Source organism: Triturus cristatus, chromosome 7, assembly GCF_964204655.1.
Source record: "Triturus cristatus chromosome 7, aTriCri1.1, whole genome shotgun sequence".
Lineage (NCBI taxonomy): Eukaryota > Metazoa > Chordata > Amphibia > Caudata > Salamandridae > Triturus > Triturus cristatus.
Genome location: NC_140590.1, coordinates 829,067,933 through 829,087,523, shown reverse-complemented (window position 1 = coordinate 829,087,523; position 19,591 = coordinate 829,067,933). Strand labels below are relative to the sequence as shown.

Below are 19,591 nucleotides of genomic sequence, written 5' to 3'. Positions count from 1 at the left end.
GGTGGGCTGCTGTGTTCCATACAGCCACCCACAATATTTAAAAAAAGCTTGCTGTTGCCCCTACGGATTCAATTTAAAAAAAAAAAAGTTTTTGCAGGTCATTATGAGGTGCTTTCTAGCTCAGCTGGAGCAGTGATCGTGAAATGAACAGCTACTCCATTCATTTCATGTCCACTTTGTTTAAAATTTAATTAAATTTTTATTTGAGGAAGGGGAGTGCAACACCCCCTTCGCCCAGCCACTCCATGACCCCAGGGATGCTATCTCCCGGGTCTGATGTTTATTTGCGGAGGAGGAGTGCATACAGCCCCCCTCCCTGAGCCACTTTGGGGTCCCAGTGACCCCATACCCCAGGCCGAACAATTGTTTTTGGGGGGGGGGGGGGGGGAGGGAAGAGGGGAATTAGGTCCCCCTCCCGTAGTCATCCAGTGGCCCCAGGGACCCCATTCCCTGAGACATGATGGCAGCAAGGAACCGTGGTCCCCCATTCTCAGGGACACTGCAGGTCCAGGCAGGGAGAACTTTACCTCCCTGCCCGCACTCTTGAGGGGAGGGAACATAGGATTGCTCCCTCCAGGCAGGAGCAGAGAAAAGCTGCTCCTGCCAGAAGGAAGCAAACCACTGTACCTGGCTCCCGCAACACCGTTTTGGATGCAGGCAGGGGAGTCGGCATGGGTCACAGGACCTTGAGGGTCCTCCAGCAGCCCCATAAGGTGCAATTGCTTTGGGTGGGACAGGTATTATCAAATGTGTTACGGCCCCGAGGGATGGGGACCCAGGGCCTCATGAAGGGCTGGGTAGGGGTGATGCATGCCCTCTCCCTTTTTAGGTCTCGGCTACGCAGCACGCATGCGTTGCATAGGAGAAAGACCCGTAGCCATCGCTTCGGTTTTTGTCCCAAAAACGTGCACGCGTTGCATTGCCTTCAATGGCAACGCGTGCACGTGTGGCGATTCCTTTGCGGGAGCGAGCTTGACACCATATGTTTGTAATTAACTTGCAAACACATGGTGCCCGTGGCTCGCTCCCGCAAGGGAAACACTTTGTGTGCTCAAGGGAAACAGGCGCCTGCCCCCTCCTCTCTCCCCTCCCCCTGCTGCCAGCGCGAGGCACGCGCACATGTTTAACCCAGTGTTGAGCACTACCAGTCCGGACCGTAAGGGTGGGAACAATGTGTGAAGCACGGTTAGCAGAACCACTCACTGCTAACATGCCACTGGGTCAATAAAAACACACAGGACATTCTTCATACCAATGGTGCACGTTCCCATCGACTACAACTCAAAGCCATTACTAGACACAAACGTGAGATCTATGGTGAACGTATAACACATGCACTCGTCAAGGACATCCTGCTTAACTGACGAAGGCCTAGGCTATTAGCCGATAATAACCATGCAACCAGCAGAGAGTCATTCAAAATCTACGTACCACTGGGTGACGTTTTATAAATGCATTTTTTTAAATGTAGACCCTACTTCACTTCAATCTGACCACTAGCAGGAAAATATTCATAGATAGATGCTAACAAGTCTAAGGCATAGGCACATAAATTGCAGCCGTAACACACCTTTAAGAAGTTTCTGACTGAACATGAAAGGCTCTTATTGGAAGCCCAATGAGGCGACAGCTGGTGCTGCCCCCGCTCAGCGCTCGCCTAGGCGCTATTAGACCAGTCAAGCGTGTTAAGCTACTGGTCATTTACACCCCTCTCGTGGACCCTCTTAAGATGTGATATTAACTCTACACGGACCCTCATATCCTGGGATATTGACCCTACACGTCCCTGGCAACGCGCGAATCTTCACGGTGCCAGCACTGAATAATGCAGCGCCCACCTTTAGTAACACTCATTACAGTAAAACAACTCACCATTGTGATCCGTGGATGAAGTGCGGGGTCTTCAATGCTGCTCCTGGCTTCACTTGGTCAAGATGCGCGGCGGGTCTTCAGAACGCACGCACGCACCTTTGCCATGCTTTTAAAAAAAAAATCCTTTAAGAGCGTGCCCGCGCACCACTTCCGCACCACTCCCGGGCTTGTTTTGTTTGAAGATGCACTTCATGAGAGTGCTTGTTCGGCCTTGAGCACTAAGCCCCCCATCCCCCAGTAGGGGCCCTCATAATTTCATATGGCAAGCCTCACCTTGTGCAACCAAACAAACTCCTTCACAAGACTCATCCGTGTGAGCCACTTTTACCCAAAGATTGACAACCGTTGTCCTCAGCGAGTATCTTGTCTCTCCAACAGTCTCAGCCATACCCATACCCATGCATCGGTTAGTGTGGCCGGTGGCACCCCGATGATCCTCTGTTTGAAAGCTGGAAGCAGCCGTTGCGACGAGGTAGTCATAATAGATCTCAGTCAGCCTCCATGTTGTTAAATAGAGTGTGACTGCATGGCTCGTGCAAGGCTATCAAAATAGTTATAAAAGCAGAATGTCTTCTCCCGAGTTCCATCTATTTTGCATCATGACATGATCTGTGCCTGATATTTTGGGCTCCCCTTCCCGACCTAATGTGATAAACGTGGAGGGTTGCTCTATCCAAACCAGCAGCGCCATTTCATTAACCTACTGGGATAATAACAACGCGCCATGTGCCCTTGCCGCTGCTATCTGTTTCATGTGGAAGAGGTGTGGCGCAGCGGCCAGAGTGCCTGACTCAGGACCACGGGGTTCATGGTTCGATCCCCGACACCAGGTCAGCCCAGCACTATGTGACTCTGGGCAATAGCTCGCTTAATATTCCCGAGGGCCCCCAGCGCCGGGAAACCACTTCGGAGGTAGCTGTGTGCTTTACAAATTCAAGGTTATTATTTAGTAAAGCATGTATTTATACATCTGGATACAGATGTTCTCCCCCGGTGTCACAGCTGCCAGTTCTGGGGACATAGTGCTAGGCCCATGGTTGCCGGTCGTGGTGGTCAGTCCCAGAGTCAGAGTGATCACTCTCGGGTTCATGGTAGTCAGCCCAGGGTTCAAGGGTCACGACAGATCAGCATTGCACAGCACACTATTCAAATACCACACATACATATTCACATACATACATGCTGTCTACTTTCTTCCACCAAAGTCTGCCTCTTCAGCACAGCTTGCCCCTGCCTTCAGCCCCAGAACTGAGAAGTCCGTGTAGTCGTCTACCCTGCGGTCAGCAAGGTCACATGGGACAGTGCAGGCTTGCCCTTGTGGTGATTCGCAGAGTTGAGAGGTCGATGTGCTATGGTGGGAAACAGTCTGTTCCTGGGCCCTTGGTCACATCAGTCAGCCTAAAGATAGAAAATGTAACTGACACCAGTGGTTAGTTCAATTGTTACAGCGTCACAGGGTCAATTGCAGTGATTCTGGGTTGTACAGATGTCCTTTGGGTGTGTAAAGATGTTCCTTCAGTGTGTAATGCAAGCAACAGCATAGAGACTAGAGCAAGAAGAATACATGCAGACAATAGCATTTAAGAATAATTTCTCAATGCATTTTGAGCTCAATTGCAATACTTATTAACAACCAAAAATATCTCTGTCTCCCGTTTACACTTCCAAGCTTTACAATTTCCCTTCATGTTCTTTTAATGTGGACAACATGGCTGAAATGCTTTTCAATGTTTCTTTCTCCATGTTGCACAGCAGCAGTGCTGCTGTGCAATATGACTGAAAGTTTAAACCAAACAAGCATTGGCATAGCGAATAGGTCTCGCCTTTGGGACCTTATAAGTGCTTAGTTATCCAGCACAATATCCTTGGTGCAACAACATTAACTGTTGCATGGCTAAACACTTATAAGGTCCCAAAAGCGAGACCTATTGGCTATGCCAATGCTTGTTTATAATGTAATGCTCCCCCAGGGGATGGGTTTCTCATAGCTGTATTAGCTTGGGGTATGGCTCCCCGTAAACATGTAGCGCAGCCCAGTAGGATGGGGTCCTCAAGACCGAATAATGGCGCAGGGAGGGTGGCTGTATGCCCCCTCTCCTTGAATAATAATGAGAATATCCTCCCCCATCCTTGACCCCCCCCCCGGGGTTGGAAGGGTAGTAAAGCTTGAGCCTCTTTTTTTTTTTTACATGTCTGCGGCTCGTCCCTCTCAAACATTGTTGTATATGCAACCCTCTGTCCCTGGAATGCCTGTAAATGGGACTCAATTTGCAGTTCCTCGACTACATATAGCTTTCGTTAAAAGCTCTGGAAGTCCTATATCACGCCTTCATCTTCAGTGACAACATTTCCAGCTTCGTCTCTCATGCGGTCTATTTCCTCTGTCACCTTGTTTACCCTCAGATGTGCCACTAGCAGCATACCCACCTTGTTTCCTGAAGCATAATAGTTTTGCCTGGTTCGTAAAATGGCATATTCAGCTTCTTCCATGTCTTCAGTGTGTAGCAGAGCGCGCAGAGAAAAGGACTTTGCGCCAGATCGCGGGGATCTGCTTTTTGCTTATATAACATTTAGAGCTTTATTAAATCACGCTCATGCTCTGCACATTAGCCACCACCTACTGATTGCACAGATGCTGGCCTCTGCTTGGACCTACAAAATGCCACTGGCTTAGATATCGCCTTGAGATGGAATTGGATTCCCCACCAGGAATGCCAGCTGCTTACCGCAGAGAATAAGACAAATCTGATAACAGAAGTCTTTCAGCCTTCGCGTGTAACCTCAGAGCCTTGGATGCCTTTTAACAATGCTTTGATAGAAAAATTGACAGCAACCTGGCCTAACCCGCGTTCAGCTCCCCCTGTAAGTTATCAGGTGGCTAGGCACCATATACCTGAACCGGGGACCCAGCTTGCCTGACCCAACTCCCAAGAGCATGGTGGTTCAGACTTCCACCAACAGGGTAAATCCCCAAGCGTTCCCCATTGTGCCTCTGGAAATAGAATCGAACCACGTAGATGCATTTTGGGGACACTGCATGCATGCCTTGTGGGATATGACCATTGAGATTTTAAAGGCCAGCCCTGACTAATCCAGTACATACTTCGGTCAAACAAACCAAGACGGAGAGCACACAGAAAAGTAGGTTTGGAAGGCACGCCTTAATACAAATGATTTTGAGGGTCACCCCAGGAGATCCACGGCTGTGATCAGGTGCCATGCGTGGATGAGTGCACCAGAATTTTCTGGTGATGTGAAAGCAACCCTTATGGATACATCAATTGACAGTGCCAGGCCTTTTAGTGAACAAATTGACTTTGCGCTGAAGCTCTTTAATACAGCTGTGCTGCAGCCCGCTCTGTAGGTGCATTCTCTGCAGTCTGTCAATTCCAGCAGCAAAACTGAAAATTCTGAAGATACTCATAAGGATCTTGTTTTCTTCCAGAGGCAGCGGTGACAACCCATAAAACAGCACACCTCGGCCTCAAGAACGAATGGTGACAGAAGAGGGCATAGCTTCCACCTGTGACAGCTGTCCTCTTCCTCTTCCCTCACCACAGCTGTGGTCTAGCCATTTTGATTCCCCCACTTGTGGTCATGCATGACCGAAAGAGGGTTGTATTTATTTTTTCCTGCTCATCTGGCATGAAATAAGCCTAACATAGCTGGTGCTGCAGAGTGTTCAGCGTGATTATGAGCTCCCACACATATCTACCCCCCTTCTCAAATTCCACCAGTTTCTGTTCAGACTTCAGCTGATCATGTCTCCATTCTAGCACAGGAAGTTTAGTCTCTTCTGGTAGGAGGTGAGGGGGTCTTACTCCCGCTATTTGTTGTGCCTAAAAAGGATAAAGGGCTCATATTAATTTTAGACATTCGACTTCTGGACAGCTTCCTTCAGAAAGACAAGTTCAAGACTCTGGCCCAGGTCCTTTTCGCCCTGGATGCTATACTTTAACACTCATGAACCTGTCCTGCAGGCTCATAGACACTCCCCTTAGTCCATGGAGGGGTTGGAACACACTGAGTTCACAGTCCTGCCCATCACCCGCACTTCAGGTCTTCAAGTGTGCACACAGTTGATGGCAGTGGTTGCAGCCCATGTTTGCAGGTCAGGGATACATGTATTCCTGTTCTTGACAACTGGCTGCTTAATGCAGGCTTGCCGTAGTCAGTTGTGGACCACCTGCAGACAACTGTCACCCTTTTCTCATCTACGAGATTCTCATTCAAGGAGCTGAAGTCCCATCTGCAGTCCATGTAGAGGATTCCCTTTATAGGGGCAAGTCTGGGCATTGTGGCATGCAAAGCTTTTCTACCCCCCACAATGAGCCTGGGACATTCAGGTTATGGTGTAAATGTTTCAGGCTTACTCCGAACTTTCGATGCAGATGGTTCTGAGGCTTGTTTGTCTCTTTGGCTCTTGCATCCTGCTAGTCGGATGGGCCCAGTGGTGCATGCAGGCCCTGCAGTGGAACTGTGGGCGGCCTGTTGAACACAAATCGTAATTTGGAGGAGGTAGTTTGGGACCTCAAGTGATATCTGTCAGACACCAACCTGGCCTGCAGCAGATCAGTCTCTTTACCCCATGCTGAGTTCACAGTTGTAACTGATGCGTCAGCTCTGGGTTAAGGCAGTCATCTGGGACCAGTGGAGATCAGGGTGATTTGGTTCCCGGACCAATAGGAGCTTTTGGCTCTGAATTATCTTCTGCCCATCAAATGAAAGCGGTTCAGATACTAACAGACAACACAAACACCATGTAGTGCTGAAACAAGTAGTGTGGTGTAGGGTTGTGGGTCCTGTTCCAGGAGGTGCTGCAGGTCTGAAAGTGAATGAATTTCTAGGAAATTCCTCTGAGGGTTGATCATTACATAGGCTTGTTGAAAACCAGGGCACACGAGATCAGCAGATGGCAGCTGGTGGATCACAAATAATGTTTTTAACCGGAGATGGTTCAAAGTGTCTTCGCCCGAGGGTGCACACCTAATTAGATCTTTTCATACTGTCATGACTACTGTGCATTGGAACTTCTGCCAAGAGACTCCCTGGGAGAGACATTCCACTGGAAGTCGGATTCTGGTCTGCTGCAGTCTTTCCTAGCCCAGAATTGAGCAGAAGAGTGTGATGCTTCGATCTCCTGGACATCTGCCCTCTGATTCTCCTGTCTCAGCAACAGGGCACGGTATCTCTACCCAAATCTTCAAAACCTACACCTTCATGCAAGGACACTGAGCAGGCCTTATACGTCTGCAGAAGTAGTGGTCGGTATTCTGCTATAGGGTGCCCATCTACCATATCTATTTGTTCTAGTCGTCGAGTGATGTTCATGGCTTGGTGTGGAGACCATTACGTTAACTCTCTACAGGCAAAATTGGCAGATGTTTTAATGTTAGTTTTATTTTATCTCTGGAACATGAAAATTTGGCAGTGGACAGTGTTAAGTTATTTTTGTCCATTTCAGCATTTCTAAGTCTGCCTGAACAATCTTCGTTATTCATGTAACCGGTTATGATGCAATGTGGAGTAGAGATATCACATTCACAGGCTGGACCCTAGAAGAGTTCGTAGCTTCTACATCAGGTGCATGAAAGAGCACTGGATATTCAGCTGTCTATTGGTTTTGGAGGTTCGAGGACTAAGAAGGCAGTCCTGAAGCAGACCTTAGCCAGGTGGGTTATCCTTTGATGATGGATTAAACCCAGATCAGTTGACTGGGGGTCAGTGCTTGCAATGTTCAACACTCCGTCCATCATCCCCTTTGGTTTTGCTTTATGCAGTGTATATAAAACGTTATATTCTGGCTTAAAAGGAGCCTACCAAGGGCGCTTAGGCTCATTTTACCAGAGCTGAGGCCGCCACTATGGAGTTGGCAAGAGGTGTTCTGGTATTGGACATCTGGCATGCGTTGACATGATAACCAATATAACAAGGGGAACCCCTGCAGAAGGATGAAGGTAGAGACACAGGGGAAAGAAACTCAACAAAGAAAGGAAGGTACTCTACCTATTTTTTCTAAATGTACAATGTATCATATCATAAATATACTGACACTTAAACAAGACCTATATAGAGCAAGGAAATTTCAGTGCATAGTCAAAGAAAAATTTGTTTATATTTTTATTTTTTATTTTAATCAGTTTTAGACAGGGGGATTCAAAAGGTGAATGAAATCCTCAATAATTTATAGCAAACACAATATCGTAAGCCACAATACAAATAATAATGACAGAAAGGTCCCAATCACAATCACGCACATACAGACATACACACTCATACCGGTATCATATCACACCTTAAAAACAAAACTCATACATCTACTCATAAAAATGCCACTCATCAAGTGGGGGTCCAAAAGAAATTTGCCTCGTAAATCAATATATAAGCAAAAGCATAAAAGCATTCAATGCTGTGCTAAAGAGAGCATGTTCAAAATACAAGATTTAGGGCTTAAGTGGACCCCTTGGGAGCGCCGACGCGCGTTTCGGTGAACGCACCGAAATGCAGGTGCCACCTTCCTCAGGGCGAACAAGGAAATGGTTTTGGCCTTTTAGCTGGGACCTAACAAAAATAAGAAAAGCAAATCAAATCAAACAAAGAGAGAGCAATTCAAGTGTCATTTAATAACATCATTGGTTTCAAATAGAGGACTAAACAACACAAGGTCATAGGTCATAAGTGTCAAACATCATAGAAGAATTTGTTTAAACATTATTATCTAGTGAAAAATTGCATTATTAAATAGAACAACGTGAACACTGACGAGTCCTGTCTTCCAGGGAGAAGAAAAAGAGCATATTGTGTACTTAATTAACATCATGTTTCCAGTGATAAAAGTTAGTCCAAAGAGGAAAAGCAGGGCAGATTGATCGTTTTTGCGCTCACCTGTGGGGAATCTAGTAGTTGCAAATAGGTCCAAGTGAGGACACAGGCAAGAAGAATCTCTGATCTCAGGCGGCAAACGGGGGTCAAGAATGTTTACAAGAACAAAGTCTGCTGGGTAAACATAAAAAAGGAAGAAAAGAAGAGAAAATGGAAACTCAAGCTGAATGAAGAAAAAGAAGAATGACATCGTCATCTTTCCAGCATCGCTAATACATGGAGTATGGAAAGGCGACTATTTCTTGCCGTAATGAAATAAAAGATGGGAAGAAAAGCTAGTGGTCAGGACAATAACAAAAAAGCAAAAAAACAAGAATAAAGTGGGGAAGACTATCCGTAGCGTGCTGGTGAACAAAAGGAGACGGATAGAAAGCTCTCTAAACTGTATTTCAAAAGGCAGTCAGAAGGGGTAACAAATAAGGCGGGATAGAAAAGTTACCTGATGGGGGAGTATTGGGTTCGCCGTCAACGTTGAATCCTTTTAGTTATAGATTTACGGCGACATAATGGTGGGATAAGGATCCACGATGGCGCTAGAAAAGCCTGATGCCTAATGATAAAAAAGAGATATAAACAAAACTCGTGGAAAATTTTGTTTTAGATATTACAAACCCAGGGCTCTACGGGGTCTAAAGGTAAGAAGAGTAAGGGGGCCATACCTGGGGGAACAAGGGTATATGCCACAATGGAAATAAAAGGCAGGAGCAGACTCAACTTGCTGCGGTGGATATCACCGAGGCGAGTAATTGGAGGCCTGAAAGAATGAATAAATAAAAGGCCATTAACCCCTTGAGTGCCCCGCCCTTTCCACGCCCTGTGCCGGGCGTTTCATTAGCGGGCGGGGCTCATGACGAGATAGTCTCGTCATGGGCACAGCGCAACCGCGGCCCATGACGAGACCATCTCGTCATGGGCACTCAAGGGGTTAATCTAGGAAAATCGGGAGGGGAGACACAGCTGTAGTTTATCAGGAGGAGAAACACAGAGTCAGAGGGAAGTACCTGGAGGCACGGGCGCCGCGCGGAAATGCACACCGTCAGAGCGCAGGACTCCGGTGAAAACGAAAATTCCTCGGGGGCGGGAGAATCATGAACGATCAGGTAAGCACCCGGAGTGGTTAGATGGCCGTTTAAATAGGCCAATGCATGGAGGTAAATGAGAAAACAAATGAAAAAAATAGGAAGGGAGGGCGTGGTCAGGTTTAAAGGGGCAAAGAATAATGTAAAGCAGAGGCTTTAGAGAGATGAAAATCACACAGGCAATGAGATAGAATGGTGCAAGGCAAAGGCTTTGGATGGATGAAAATAGCATGGGCATGTAGGTAGAATAGTACAGAGATGAAGGTCACGTGGGCATAAAGGTAGAAAAATAGAAACAAAAGTGTAAAAATAATTATCCATGCAGAAAAAGAAGAATAGGTATAAGTGAAATAAAATAAAATAATGTTAAATGAAATAAAAGCCCGGGCGGAGTCTGATCTAGAACAGCGGAACAGGCGCAGCGCATGGTCAACAAACGGGACCTGTTCATCTAGTGGCAAGGGTCAAGAGTCAAAATCGGACAATAATAACGGAGGAAAAAATATATATGTTTAACAATAAGAGACATATCCAGAAAGATCCAAATCACTGTGATAGGAACATCCAAATCACTGTGATATGAACGGGCTCTCTTGCAAGCATTCCTTACCATCCTACGGGGATAGCCCCTTTGGATGAATTTTTCTTTCATGGTTTCAGCATGAAGCAGATAGTCATTGATGGTAGTGCAATTTCTGCGCAAACGGAGGAATTGACTAAAGGGTATTCCATCCTTTTGACTCCTCGGGTGGAAACTGTCGAAGTGGAGGAGTGTGTTCCTGGCTGTAGGTTTGGTATAGAGGGAAAAACACAGCTTGGATTCCCGATGTTCAACCCAAACGTCGAGGAATTCTAATTTGGTAGTACTCGTGTGAGCAGTGAATCAGATGTTGACATCAGCTAAGTTGATCCATCTGATATATTCATCAAGGGACAATTGGTCACCTGTCCAAATGAAGAAAATATCATCTATGTACCGTGACCAGTGGCGTACATTTTCGAAGAAAGGGGCTATTTCATTGTAGATGTTGCAGTGCTCGAAATGTCCCATATACAGACAGGCAACACTGGGGGCACAGGCCGCCCCCATGCTGACTCCCTGGACCTGTTGGTAGTAGCATCCGTCGTATTCAAAAAAGTTTTCTTCCAAGACTATTGCCAAACATCGAGTCAAGAATCTGCCATTATGTAAAGTTGGATCTTTTTCGATGATATTGGTCACAACACGGCATGCTTCTGTTTGGGGGATGTTGGAATATAAGGATTCAACATCCAGGGTGACTAAGATTTCCTGTAGAGGGTTGTATTGCAAACCCTCTAATTTCGAGATAAAATGACCAGTGTCCTTTACATATGAGTCTAAGGATTCCACCATGGGTTGTAGAAATTTATCGATATATTTCGATAATGGTTCCGTGGCGGAGCCAATTGTGGAGACTATGGGTCTCAACGGGGGGTTGGTTTGATCTTTGTGTGTTTTGGGAATTCCATAGATGATAGGAATCCTAGTATGTGTGGGAGTGAGAAATTGCGCTTCTTCAACGCAAATTTCTTCTCTATCAACTGCTTGTTCAACCTCATATAAAATCCTACGTTTAACTCTAGGTTCAGGATTAGATGTTATTTTTGAATAATGTCTTGTGGAGCCAAGAAGGTCCAACATTTTTTCCTTGTAGTTTTTACTGTCAAAAATGACTATGCCTCCTCCCTTGTCGCAGGGTTTAACCGTAAGGTCACAGTTTCTGCTGAGAGATTTAAAGGCAGCATTTTCCTCTTTGGAGATGTTGTATGCAGGGGTGGGGACAAAATGTATCGCCTTCTGGACCTTATTGAAGACTGCTTTTTCAAATAGGCTCACCTACATGCCTACCATGTCGAGTCCTGGGGTAAAAGTGGAGGGGGGTTTAAAGCCTGATAAATTGTTGGTTTCTGTGTTGGAATCTTTATCTGCAAAGTACTTTCTCAGTCTAACTTTGCGAAAGAAAGTGTGGAGGTCTCTGAGGATTTCAAATTTGTTAATTCCAACAGACGGTACAAAGGATACGCCTTTGGAGAGCAGGGATACAGTCGAGCAGTCCATGGGTTGGGATGATAAATTGAAGACAGGGATTCTGTTTATGTCTCCCAGTACTGTCGTTGACGAGTTTGAATGTATCTCTGGGGAGGAGCTTGTTCCTGGTATGGGCTTCTGTATTGCGGATTCAAAGTTGAATCCTGGTATTGTCCCCTGAATTGAGAGTTCAGAGGTTGATTCTGGAAGCGATTCTGATACCTGGGGCGAAAGTTGCCCCGACGATTGCCTAAAAAACGATTGTCTGGTATCGCTCTGTCTGTAGCCTTTCTATGCTGTGGGTTGCTATATGAGGGCCCCTCACTGTCTGAATTTGTGGTGTCAGAGAAGGTGATGACTCCTCTTATGCCCCCAGGAAGAATAGGTGTTGTTGGCGGTATTCTCTCCGTTGTTGGTGTAAAAATTCTCAGTGAGAAATGGGTAAACACGTTCTTGGGAGAAATTTCTAATATCCTTTCTCAATTTTTCAATTTTTCTTTTTAAGAGGTATTCGTTGAAGGAGTCAAGTTCAACCTGGATTTCATCCAATTTGTTCTTAGCTTCTTCCACACTATGTGTTTGCCTAAGTTTCTCCTCAAGTTCGCAAATTTCCTTATTCAGTAACTCAACAACCTCTCTGGCTGTTTCTATTATCAGGATCATCCAGTCCCTAGAACATCTATTAGAGATGAGGGACCACTTTTCCAAAAAATGTCTAATTTTGACAAATAGGCCCGGGATGTTCCTGACTCGCAGGCCAATAGGGATGGCATCGGCCTTTAAATATTGAAGCATGAACTTAGCATGCGATTCTGTACGTTTGGTCTTTTTCTTTAAGTTGAAGAGTTTGGTCCATTTTTCATTGGGGCCCTTGGATAGAGTGAAAGGTCGGTCCACCTCACACGCTTGTCCTAAAAGGCGGGCAAAGTCCTCGTCCGTGAATCCAAAGGACTTGATACTGTCCATGGAGTTGGATCAAGGCTAGGGAAGGGGCTGGGGGTCAGAGATAAGGGGATGTGAAAGGAAAGGAGGTCCAAAAGATTATGAGAAAAAATGTGAAAAGAAATAAAGAAGTCTAAATACTCTCAAAATAAATATCAGGTGAAATAAAGATTGAAACAAGGAGCAAAAACGGAGCGATGACTGAGTAAGATGACTGAGAAGAATTAGAAACTGGGAGTAAGGACTCGAATATCTAGTGAAAACGTAAGAACAGGAATTTTAGGTTAAATGAGAAAAAACCCCACGGCAAACCGGGCCGGGAAGAGACAACCAATATAACAAGGGGAACCCCTGCAGAAGGATGAAGGTAGAGACACAGGGGAAAGAAACTCAACAAAGAAAGGAAGGTACTCTACCTATTTTATTTTTCATTGGTTTCAAATAGAGGACTAAACAACACAAGGTCATAGGTCATAAGTGTCAAACATCATAGAAGAATTTGTTTAAACATTAATATCTAGTGAAAAATTGCATTATTAAATAGAACAACGTGAACACTGACGAGTCCTGTCTTCCAGGGAGAAGAAAAAGGGCATATTGTATACTTAATTAACATCATGTTTCCAGTGATAAAAGTTAGTCCAAAGAGGAAAAGGAGGGCAGATTGATCGTTAGGAGGAGGGCAATCTTCGTTATTCATGTAACCGGTTATGATGCAATGTGGAGTAGAGATATCACATTCACAGGCTGGACCCTAGAAGAGTTCGTAGCTTCTACATCAGGTGCATGAAAGAGCACTGGATATTCAGCTGTCTATTGGTTTTGGAGGTTCGAGGACTAAGAAGGCAATCCTGAACCAGACCTTAGCCAGGTGGGTTATCCTTTGATGATGGATTAAACCCAGATCAGTTGACTGGGGGTCAGCGCTTGCAATATTCAACACTCCGTCCATCATCCCCTTTGGTTTTGCTTTATGCAGTGTATATAACACGTTATATTCTGGCTTAAAAGGAGCCTACCAAGGGCGCTTAGGCTCATTTTACCAGAGCTGAGGCCGCCACTATGGAGTTGGCAAGAGGTGTTCTGGTATTGGACATCTGGCTTGCGTTGACATGATGCCTATTCACACCTTCATTAGACACTACTCCCATGACACCCGTCAATCTGTGTCTAAGAGCGCAGAAGATTCTCAAGAAAAACTGATGTCACTGCGCATGGGTGGTAGATTAATTCAGCTCCAAATTATAGCACATGATTGCTGGGAGCAGTTGTTTGGACACGTTCTGGATAATGTCTAGTACCTGGAGGAATTTCAAAAAGTGAGGATTCGGTGTATATAGAGCATCTAAAGTATCCACCAGAAAGATTGTAACTGAAGGGAGGTAACAAGTTCTCACCCTCTTGGTAAATTGGAAACCTGCAGTGCATTAAAGCTCCCAAATGAAGGGTTTACACCAAGATCTCACAAAAGTGGGGCACAGACACTGGGGAAGGGAAGCTCATACAATGGGGCAAAAGAAATAAGGTACTGAGACTGGGTGAAATGAAAAACAGGACGGGCAACATTGATGGGACATGAGAGTTGTGAACACTGGGACTGTGAAGCATGATAATAGACAGAGAGACGCTCTGATAGTGGAGCACACAAAACGAGAATGGGGCACAGATACTTGGATACAGAGAGTGCCAGAGGGACAGGAATACAATTACACATGGGAATGGAAAATGACACAGAAATAGGGAGTTACAGTCACAGAGTGTGGAAGAGACAGTGAGACAGATAACTGGATGGGGATTAATTGAGAAAGAAGAAGCAGTCAATTATATGGGAGGCCCAGGCACTAGGACAGGAAGACCGCAACCAGACAAAAGAAAAGGCTCAGAGACAGACTTTGGAACAAGATAAAGAAGATAAAGGACAAGACAGAACACACACTGGCATAGCCAATAGGTCTCGTCTTTGGGACCTTATGTGTTTAGCCAGAACTTTTGGCTATGTTGTAGAGCATTGTGGCTGATGTGTATCATGTTGAAAAGTTATAATAAAAAGTGTTAAGCATTTTTGTTACCTTTATACAAACCAAGACGACATTATATACAACTGAACAACCTGATTAAAAAAAGATTTTAACATACAAAATGTCTTCTAGTTTTTTTGTACTTGCACTGCTGGCAACTTCTTCCTGCCTGTTCTCATGCTTGTTTGTTATATTTTTTTTGCTATGGGGGAGCGGGACATAAATAACGGGGGAGTGGAAATTGGAAAACAGTAATTTAATTAGAACACGAGCAGCGGACGGACACTAGGGAAGAATCAACAGATGGCAGATTCCGAGGGCAGACTGAAGTGATGATTAGGTGATGTTTAGGTGATGCTTAGGTGGTGCGTTGATGCAAAATGGTTGTGGTGAATGATGTTTGGTGCTCAGGTGGTGCCACTATATGGTGTGGATTGGAGGAACGTTGTGGATTGTGGAGTTGAAATATGTTATTTGGTGTGTAATTATGTGGTGTGTATTGGAAATGTGTGGAGTTGAATTGTGTGGCCTGGAACTGTGGTGTTGAGTGAAATTATGCTTAGTGAAATTGTGTCATGGTGTGGAGTGCATTTATGTTGAATGGTGGTATTGATTAAAGCGCTGTAGTCTCTCTCTTTTGGCACAATGGGAAGTTCGGTACCAAATGCAAACTCAGCAAATGTCCTCTTCTGATCAACAGTCCAACAGGCTGGTGGGTCAGTGTCAGTGAGTGCTTCATAAATGACCATTCTGCCTGGTGCTGAGCCCACAATGCTACCTTCAGGCAGGGCATGCATAGATGCACCCGGCAGGGTGGCTATAGGAGACAATAATGCCATCTAGTCTGCCCACTTCTCAAAATGCAGCAGCACCTTTGCCAAGGTTCTAAATCCTTTTAAAGCGCAGGATGTTTACAATGCCCCTACTCTGTCGCTCCAAACTTACAGGCTGTAAAGCTTGCCTGAACAGGAGTCCTCGTCATGCCTCTCCGTCATGCCTCTCGTCCCGCCCAGGTGAGCTGTTCCCAAATTTCAGCCACACTTTGCTGCGTTTCACCCCGAAATGTAAAGGTGAGTCTAGTGGCATAAACCATGCCCAGTAAAGTCAGTTTTACCCTACGCATGATCAACCCAAGGCCACACACCCATCTCTCGTGGTCAACATAGAAGTCCAAAACAGCCCCCAGCAGAAACCCTTGTAAGTCTCTTAGGGACACTCCTGAGCTCTCTGACGATCCTTGAAAGCGTGGCTTGCAGTCAGCCGAGCAGTCCGTATGAACAGAAATCATCCAGTTTTGCCAGGATCGTATTAGGCACTCCAATCCGGGCGGTGGCAAAGGCTGTGTTCCCCCGGCAGGGATTGTGGGCAATGACTAACACGTAAACAGCCATGTCTGCCTCCCTGCACACCAATGAAGTGAACGGGACATTACGGGCCGCCGCTTCCCGTTTCAATTAACTCCCTAGCTGGAGGGGCATAAAAGCAAACCAAGCAACAGCATACGGGGCCTTTGTGAATGATGAGGAAACTGACACACTGTCCCAACTGGCTAAAGCAATCTTGAGGCGCGGAGAGAAGCAAGCAATCACTCCCCGGGGGCGTCGCAAATCTGGTTTTATGTCCTCTTCCGATGAGACAGGCAGGAGACCCCGCATGCTCGGCCGGTAATGGGCAGTGGGTCTCTGGTGACAGATGGCCCTGGAGCGACAGACAGGCAGGCAACAACCATAACCCGTGCGAGCTACCGATGATCTGCGCACAGGCTCGCCGCCTGCACCGAGCGCCGTGACAAGTGGCAGCTGGGACACTGCAGCAAGCAATGTGCCTTCAACTTTTATGCTGGTTAAAGATCAATGTGGGTTTTTATTACTAACGTAAAACTAGGCAACATCCCAAACCGTGCAGGCCGGTAGAGAAACAAAACAAGCCCGGGAGCTGTGTGTGCGCGCGCGCGCTAGCACGATCGCCATTTTTTTCCAATTAACGAGAATGCTAGAGCGGGCGAGATAATTGGAAACACATGGCGCTAATGCAGGCTCCCGAGAACCCTAGGCCAGGGCAGAAAGAAGGCGGGACATGCACCTGCCTTGGGCCAATTGCGTGCTGTCTTTTTTAGAAAGACACATTGTGAGAAGTTGGCCTGGTATATGCTGTTCACTAGTTCTAGTGACCACCTTGTACCATGCCAAGCAACCCTTATGGTGTGGTTGTAAGTCAACCTTTTCGGACTAGCTGCCCTAGTGGTAGCGTAGGCTAAGCAGTCTTTGAGGCTAAACTCGTGATGCGTGTTAAGCAAGCTGTTTTACCAATAGTAACCCCCTTTTATACCAATGAAAGGACACCACACAGATATATATTCAAAATATATATGTATTTATTTCTCAAAGTAACCCCTAGTCTCTTTATGAGCACAGGAGCACAAATCGTCAAACAAGATTATCACAGAATACACAGAAGTTGCACTTTATATGGATAGGCCCTGGTGGCCACTCGAACCATATACTAAAATAGTGGTATAAGTACCACGAACAGAAAAGGGAAAAGGCCTAGGGCCTCTAGAATCGCTGGGCCTACAAGGAGCTAACGTCAGTTAGTGACCAGGAGGTCCACGGGCGGCGTGTGCAGAGCAAATAGTCACACGCGGGCTCCCATAGGTTTCAATGGGTGCGTAAAAAGTACAAAGTTACTGCAAAAGGAATCTTCCGGATGACCTAGGAACTTAAGATTTGGAACACAGGCACTAGAGATGTATTACTACACATGGGCACCGGAGTACCAGCTTTACCTCACCCACAGGAAGCGGGTGCATAGGCCTCAAAGTGCGTCGGGTTTCTTCTATCTGTTCCGTTGAGCCTGGGACAAAGATGCTGCAGGCGGTCGGTCGGGAAGGGATGCAGTGGATCCAAGAGTGGATCGGAGATGTTGAAGACCTGTAAGCAGAGGGGACAGTGTTCACAGTCACTAGCCAGTGACCAGCGTGGCACCAGGTGGGTACCAGGCGATGTCGGGTGCAAACAGGTGATGAGGGGTAGCTTGTCTCCGCAGCCACGTGGTCCCTGAAGGTCGACGACGTCCAGGAGTCGGCTCACGAGCTGTCCCACGCAGGCTCTCGCTGTCGGCGGTGTCGGCGACTTGATCGAAGCAAACAAGCCTTGGCAAAAGCAATTGCAGGAGGATTCGGAAATCAGCTGTTGGTTCTGACCAGCAAGGTCAGAGGGATTGCTCCTTTGGAGGGGAGCAAGGGCCAGTCTGGAGCAACCAGACCAGCGGTGTTTGTCGTAGATTTCGTCGCCAAGATGGCCACTAGCCAGCGGGCCAGCAACCGGTTAGGCGCGTCGAGTGGCAAAATGCAGAAGGGCCCCACGCAGATCGTGGAGATGCTGGAGGGCTCACCTTTGGTGCAGATGCTGCTCGAGGGTTAGGCTTCTCAGGACCCAAAGCACAACTTGGAGGGAGCCTCGGTTGTTGCACTGGTCAGCTTGTCGTAGTCGTTCCAAGATGGCTGGCTCCACGTGTCTCGGTGCCTCCACGGGTCTCCTCTTTGCAGGGACTGTGGATCGGGCGGTGAGAGGTCTGGAGGTCCAGGTCTCGTCAGTCTCTGGGCTCGGGCTCCGGCGGGAGGCGGCGGCAAAGCAGACGGTGATTCGCTGGATGGTGCTTGCGTTAGCAAGGTGGTCACTCCCTGACCACAGGGGAGATTTTCTTCAGTCTTCTGTGCAGCAGAATGTCGAAGTTCCCGTCTTCTTCTTAGTTTCAAGTTGATTCCAGGATGTCTGAAGTCTTAGGACACAGCTCCTACCTTTATTCGGATTCTAGGGGCCGGACTACCTGCTAGGTCCCTCCCTATGGGTGGGACCAGGAAGGGGGGTGGTTACACCCCCAATCCTTTGTCCAGCTCGCCCCAGGCCCGGGACTGGTGTGCCCCAGGACCGGTTTGAACTGGCATATGCCCCGAGGCTCCTTGTGAGCCACAGGCATGTCTGGTTTCTTTCAAGCCCTACCTGACCAATACACAAAATCCTGTCTGGGGTGGTGCTCGCACCTCCCCTGGCAGGAAACCCTTTGTCCACACCTCCCAAGCTGGAAGGACTCCCAGCAGCGGGAGGGCAGACTTGTGTCTGTGGTGGCAGCATCCATTTTGTGGAGCTGAGGCTATGTCTGATTTTACCCGGGTTTCAGGTACTGTACATGTCGTGTCCCTCTAGAAGGGTGGAATGCTAACCCCGTCGCCAGAATTGGCGAGGGGTTAGTATTCCAATTCGTATGACACCTTACTCGACATGTTTTGATAAAGCCAAACCAAAGATAGCATTTAACCGCGAGGTTCATAATGCACTTAAGAGTATATGGTATGACGATATCTGGAAACAGTAGAAGGAAGTTGTTCCGACCACTGCAGACAGGCTCAGCTCATGCCAGAGCACCATCTCACATGGAACCAAGCACTCTGCCTTCAGGATTGTTAAGGCCTGCCATAGGAGTGACTTATAGGTTACCAGGTGTCCCATTTAAGGTTAGGTATAGGTATACTACACCTAAGTAAGAGGTGATTACACCAACTTACCCCAGCTGAGTGATCAGCCAGTTGTGTCAAATCGTTAGGCCAAGCCTGGGGTGGCATAATACATGCTGCAGCCCTTGGCAGGCCTTGGGTACACCAATGCCCTGGGTACCTAGTGTACACTGGTACAGGGGCTGACAGGGTGATCCACTTCCAATTGGTTATGCACCTAGGGTGCATAGTTCCA

At 46.8% G+C, this 19,591-nt stretch overlaps 1 long non-coding RNA gene across 1 annotated transcript in view; it reads right to left on the bottom strand.

Annotated features, from left to right (window-relative positions):
* Positions 1-19,591, bottom strand: part of LOC146810678 (uncharacterized) — a 124,944-nt gene that overhangs the window by 6,389 nt on the left and 98,964 nt on the right. The window lies entirely within an intron of this gene.